Genomic DNA, 7,139 nt, shown 5'->3' with positions numbered 1-7,139 from the left:
CGGGCATCTTTTTTTTTTTTTTGTGGAAATGTTCAAAGGGATGGACAGCTGGTGAACTTGTCATTGTAATGACCCGACGTGGCAAGTTTTCGGTTTTATGGTACGTGACAAACTGACTATGGGCGTTGGCACGAATCTCTGGACGTACATCCAAAATGCTGGGGTTCGAACCTGCAAACTGGGTAAGTAATTTCAAATTTTGAAATGTTCATGGCATAATTAGGAATTATTGAGGTGCTAGTGATCTCGGCTGCACTAATGTGGCACTTTCTATGGAGTTTTGTGGCAAGTAATAGAATTCTTGGGCCACAAGCGTTTCAAATAACTGCGCATAAAGGTTTGTGGCAATAGACCTGTTCGCAATGTGCTGTGCTGTGCTGTGCTGTCCGTGGCACCGAAAGGAATGTTGGGAACTACCTGTACTAGTCTGAAGAAAATGAGTAGCAGACGACGGGCAACGTATGGATGAACAGCTGGGGCTACATTGGGGAGTTTTCGTAGATTGTTTCCGCTGTCCCGCAACGGCTCTGCGCAACCTGCTACGATACTACCGGTGCGCAGGCGCAGCTGCAGCTTTTTCGTTGCCGAAAGGGAAACGGGATCTACGAAAACTCCCTATTGATGCTGCGGTGGTATGGGATGTCTCCTAAGCAGTGGCCTTACTGCTTTGACAAAATTCAAAAATGCGTTCAGCAGCCAGTTTTTGCTATGATTGGTGTTGTCGTAGCACTTTGCTGCCATAAAGCGCAGCGGAAAGAAACAAAATCGGGTTTCTATTTTTGTGCTCTTCTACCCTGGTGAGTGTTTGGAATGGACCTTTTTCCAGTAAGGAGCGCCTCATGACGGTTTCGCCGCCTACTACAAATGGAGGGCAACCATACTCGCCTTCTCCCATAGGAACAGATTAGTGTCGCAAGAAAACAGTGCCCCCCAAGAATGGCGAAAGTCGGTCAAGGTCAAGGGAAAAGGGTGTGCGCGTGCGCAGACGCTTACTGGAAAAAGGTCTATTTGGATGCACAAAATTCACCTTATCCAGCCACCTCCGGGTAAAATCTTAGCACTATACATTGAGAAACCAATTTGTGCAGTCCCGGCAAAGAGTGAACAAGCCATTTGACAGGTGCGGTAGAAGACTTCATTGGTCTTTGTTGTGCCTCTTTTTTTCCTGGAGCCTTTTTGGATCAGCTAATTATATCCAAGATGTGAAAAATCTTACGGAAAAAATTAGAGCCCTTCTACTTCACGTGGAGATGGAGGACCAGCAAAGCTGTTATTTTACGACGTCTAGAATGATGCTTAGAGGACGACCTCGAGGAAGACTTCTAGGACGACCTTGAGGACGACGTCTTGGACAACCCTGAGGACGACGCCTAAGACAACCTCGAAGACGATGCCTAGAGATGATAACAAGGGATCAGGACCTCACTATCTAATAATGCTCCCTCTTTATTTATTCATACTTGCCACAACCAATAGAAAGTTTTCTGTCAACATCCGTGGACACATTTTTTCCCAGATCCTAGCGCATAGCAGCTTTGCTGTAATATAGTTGCAAGTATAAACCATTCCATTTAGCGCACTCTCCACGCATCCGGGATGTTCAGCAGGTTCGGTGGGATGACGAGAAAGGGCACGCGCCCGATTCCGCTTGCAGACGACAAACCGGGATGTTGCCGCTCTCCATCTTTGGGCTGTACCGGCGGGCTGTACCGAAAATTGAACTCTCGCTCATGGCTGCCGTTGTGAAGTGGTTCGCGTTCTTAGTTTACTTATAGCCTCTCCAAAATCAGCCTATAGCATTCTCTTGTTTTATTTCAGGGTCAATTAGCGTATCTTTCTTCCGTTACTTCATTAGCAGTGGAGTCAGCCGGCAGTACTAACCTCAACCACTGCGTCTATTGCTGTTTTTATTTATTACTCCAGACTTCCACTCATTGTCGCTAAAGGCCTACAGCAGTACAAACTTTGTATAGTAAAAAAGCTACAGCAACCGGATTTACTTTTCGCCGGAGGACCAACCACTCTGATGCAATTTTCCCATTTCTGTTTTTGTTATTTGCACAGAGGTAACAGCGCAATTAGACCCTGTTAGTCTTTTTATTGAGCATAGCATTACATGGTAACTTGCATATTAAAGTCCGCACATCAGTGCTTGATATTTCACAAAATGACGCAATTTTAAACAGTTTGAACGTCAGCCTAATGTTAGGTACAGCCCATTCGGTGAAGCAGACAACACATGGGGTGAGTGGGGGAGGGCATTTATTCTCTCTCCACTTTTTCTAGTGGAACGGTCTATAGAGGGACCAAGTTTTTTTCGGATGTCCAGATATGGTTCCTACACTGATATATACATAGCATCAAGAGTGCTGCTGCATTATTTCTTTATGAATACTACTAATCATCATAGGAGGATTTTAATAGGGTGGTTAAAAATGCAGGATGGTTTACCACAGTAAAATATAGATTTTGTTATACCATTGTCACATATACAGAATAAGACATTAGTTGTTTTTTTTCTACTTGTCATCGTGGCAACTGTTTTATCTATAGTATATATTTGCCACTCCTTACGCTAAGAATAGATTTTGTTTGTAGCGGTTTGGAGCCTTACATGGTCCAAAAGGTTTCTTATTTCCTAATAAAGTATGCAGTCGGCGGCAAAGAGTTTTATTTCTACGTTAATGTCTTATTATGTCATTAATATATGGGAGAAAAACAATCGGGAGAAAGCATAGTGTCCTGGTGGACACCGGATCATGCAGCTTTATTTGCCAAATGCCTACTGTTAATTGAGCTAACAACTTGTCCGTCGCTTAGGGTTCTAGTTAATTTAAAAAGTTTAGTACGAGAAACTCGGTCGGAGGCTTTCAATAAATCCAAAATTACGACGTCCACCCGCCTCCTACAATTGATTCTGGAAGAAAAATTGTGTACAGTTTCAATGAGAAGTTGGCTGCATTGTATGCATACAGTATCTAAATCTCGTGTGCATTGCAAGCGTATTGTGTGTATATAGGATTGCCACCTTTCCTTGAATTACGAGAGATTGAACTGGTAAAAAGCAAATTGAGCAGTGCTGCGTACATTTTCAGTACGGTCGCGGCAAAGTCATTGGTTGTGTTCATGCACTGTGGGGTGTGCGAACAAAATCGTTCAGAACAAACCATAGTCGCGTACAACCAGTGCGAGGGGAAAAAGGGCACACACAAGAAAAGCCATTGTGGAAAGGAGGTCGCCCCTCTACTTCAGCATTCCTGGTTTCCACCCTGTTACATGAAAATAAATGATTAGTTCGCTGGCGGTCCACCAGAAGGCGATGGGGCCGCGAACGGGTTTCCTGTGTCCCGGGAGAGGGGGCTCGCTTCTCTGACTTGGTAAAGTCCCTCTCTTGGAAGAAACGGGCGTCCCTTCTCAAGACTCATGGAGGTGAGGCCGAGTGCCGACGAGGAGAGCGATAGGCCGAGAGCTCCACAGGGAACTCGGTGAGTTAGGCTTCCTGCCCGGCCACGAGAACTCTAGCACAACGGCTGCGTTGTGCTAGCCATCAGGCCAGCCACGCGGTTGGTCGAGTTGCCGGACCACGGCCGCGCCAGCAGACTATGGAAAATGTCATTCTGTCGTCCTGCGTCCTTTTACGCGATCACGCAAAGAAGTAGTCGCAACAACCCTTTTCCCTCCCACACTGTTGCGTCCGGCTATAGACATCAGTTTTGTTCCCAACACCTTTTTTTCTTTCTTTGTTCCAGAGCACGGGAAAGTGCTTCTCCCGGCACGAGCTCTTGGCATTGACAGTGCTACAACGGCATCTTGTTATACTTTTTTTTTCTTCCAGACAGCATGTGCAGTGGGCATCGGATACAGCGGCGTAGATTTTCCATTTTCCCGGGGGGGGGGGGGGGGGGGGGGGGTGGGGCAGGCTGAGAAGTTCTCCCGGGGGCGGGGTGCTTTTTTGCGGACTTTTTTTACACCGGCGGTTATCTGTATATTTTAGAAAGTACATTTTACAGCGTATGTATATCGCCATGTGTCCGTCGCTGTGTGCATTATTTTGTTTACATGCCACTTCTAGAAGCTCGTTACATGGCACCTAAACAGCGTCTCGGTAAGGATCGTGGCCCGGGGGGGGGGGGCTCTGCCCCCCCTCGAATCTCACCAGGGGGGACACAAGCCCCGATGCCCCCCCCGTATAGTTTACGCCTATGATCGGGTACAACAAAAACCTAAAGTCTAGAGCGAGTTGTTCACGCCGTGGCGTAACTCGGTTGCTTCCGCTTCACACGGAGCAGATCTAGTTTCAATTCCCACGGGCAGCAGGCAATCTCTTTCGAGGATTTAGCAACATCGACAATGAATGCCCTACAACGCCTACTACAATGTCAACAACGAGCATCATTTCCAGTGGTGGGGAGGACCCATGACACCTGTCGCTGTAAAAGGCTCAGTGTTGACAGTCTTAGTTGATACGCAGATTCAATATATTTTGACACGAGCTTCCTCAAAGTGAAATCAATTAACATAGATGTGCGAGTACACATTCAGAATGCTGAACTCAATAACACACATAAATACATACCATTCAGTCAAAATGAAAGCACCAAAAACAAAACAAATCGCGCACCTCTACTATGGCTGCGAATTAAATGACGCTTCGAGTAAAAATGTCTCCAATACACCAAGCGTGATGCTTGGCGTGCAGCTATCGAGCTTGACTCTATTTCCAAAAATTACTGGTTCTGGAGGATACGGTAATTACCCGTAACACGGTGGAGACCACGAGCATGGGCACGAGCCTCTGGCTTGAAAGCTCACTCATAGATACTCGTGAATTTGTGCAACGTGAGCACGCTTTCGTATCTCTCGAATCATGAATTACCAAAGGACCGTCTCCAATTGGATTCAAAGTGACGTCTTGCTCGCCATTCTCCGATCTCCTTCGGTTAATGTGACCACCTTCCTCCTACCGAAATGCGGGACACGCGGTGGGGGGGGGGGGGGGGGGTAGAGTGAATTTATTAACACGCACACTATAAACCGAGACCCTGTTAACACATTTAATATCCTGTGCTGTTTTTACACCTGCTAATTGTATTGCAGCAATTAAGCTCAAATAATTTTCACTCCCAGTGATAAATTTTTATGCCAAATGTGTTATTACATGTTTCGAAGTTGAAACCATAAAAAATCGATTGTAGCAGAGCTCAATGCAACAAAGGGAAATAAAAAAACAGTAATTTTTTTTTTCTGGTTATTGTTTCCTGTTAACGCTTACATTTATCAACAAGATCCTACATACATTTTAACATTGATTTTTTTTTTCAACCGTTGCGAGTTGCAGGCTTGTTGCCTTCTGTGGCTCTCAATGTAAAAACCCTAGTTTTTACATTGACACAGTGATTTGAATTTAATGACACAGTGATTCGAATATAATTACACAATTTTATATTTAAACCTTTTGCGAGCCGTTCTTCTTACAATATTTTGCCACCAAGTGGAGAGGCATAACGGAGCATCCGCATTGGTTCTCCTGCAAGAACGACGGTCGCTTCCCGCAATGCTTGGATAGAAAATGGCGTACCACTGTGATTCACCCGACTACCAGCGACGTCCGCGCTTCCCAGTGTCCCGTTGTTCGAGAGTACCAGGAGTTGCAGAGTGAATGTTACGACAGTATGAAATGCGGGACATTTTGAAGATTTGGGAATTTTTTGCGGGACGCGGGACACGAGCCCTCAATGCGGGACAGTCCCGCGAGTCGCGGGACGGGTGGTCACCCTACCTTTGGTGAATCTCAGACTCTCTACGTGGTACACTGAATTTGCCCAAATTTGTATAAAAATGACACCTTTGGAGCTAAATACTGTAAAACCCTTATTGTTCTCAAGCCCTCAATCTTTTGCGAATTTCACAAATTGAAGAATTTGTGTAATTCAAAGGAGCTGTGCAACGATTTTAACGTTGAGAGAATTGGCATTTTCTACTTTTGATATTGTTTATCTTGTCACAAAAGTACAGAAAACACACCTCCTTCCTTCGAAATGTTCCAATTCCGCCGCGTAATCGTGAGGCAGAAATTAGAATATTCCCCGACCTGCAGCCGCGAGCGGCGGCCATGAGAACCACGCGGCATGACGTCAATGGGGGTCTTGTAGAAAAATAGCAAGTTGTGCGAATACCTGCTCGATAAAAGGTAACTTTTCCATAAGTATTGTCGTTCCAACATAAACATAAATGTGTCAAAAACCTGGTATTATCGACAAAACTTTTATTATGCGGAGTTTTAGTGGCGCCATCTATCATAGGTCCACAAAACCGTCAGCTCTATCTGCTACCGCGAACAGCCGCCGGAAGCCGGAGGGGGACAGGGATGGCCGGACCCGGATGAGACTTTCCTCCTTTCACCATATTGTTTGCGCTGTACCCGCCAGCATGTGGTCACGCGGTCGTGAGCGGATGAGTTCTCGCTTCTCACTAATGGCTCTAGAGCGCTTCACCGGATCCCTGCTCAACCACCATTGACATCGCAGCGCACGTGACTCGGAAGATAGTGAAGGAGTTGAGGTGCCGAAAACCTCAATCTTTGTCCATTTTTAAAATAAAAACTAGGACATGCAGGCAAGTGTTTTTTTGGTTCTTTACTTCAGAAAGATTGAGACACCAACTCCCTAAATTATTTATGCACAGCTCCTTTAATGACCGCAATTATGTCCTCTGTGACCGATTCGCAAAAAATAAGGGCTGCGAAAATAAAGGGTTTTACAGTAAGAAATTCAAGAGACCAAGACATTGTATACAAAATTACCGTGTTTATTCAAATACAAGTCAACCTTTTTTTTTTTTTTTTTTGGAAACCGTGACCAAAGAATTTCGACCTACATTCGCGACCAAATTTTGCGACCCTACAGAAGGCATGGAGCTATGGAGTCACCGAGCCGGCGTTGCCGTAGAGCCGCACCACTTCTTGTTTCAAAAAGCTTTTGGTGCACGAAGACAACCGAAATGGCCCGCCCGCGGTGGCCGGTGCCGCTATCACGCCTCTAGCCACTAGCGTTCCCCTTGCTGGGCAACGGGGACGGAGAGGAACGCGATGCGCCATGCGCTTTGCCCTCCATCCTTGCAAATGCACACACACAAAAAAA

This window comes from Ixodes scapularis, unplaced genomic scaffold (assembly GCF_016920785.2).
Source record: "Ixodes scapularis isolate PalLabHiFi unplaced genomic scaffold, ASM1692078v2 PGA_scaffold4__175_contigs__length_147842914, whole genome shotgun sequence".
NCBI lineage: Eukaryota > Metazoa > Arthropoda > Arachnida > Ixodida > Ixodidae > Ixodes > Ixodes scapularis.
The sequence above is the reverse complement of the archived record's forward strand: the minus strand, read 5'-3'. Positions refer to the sequence as shown.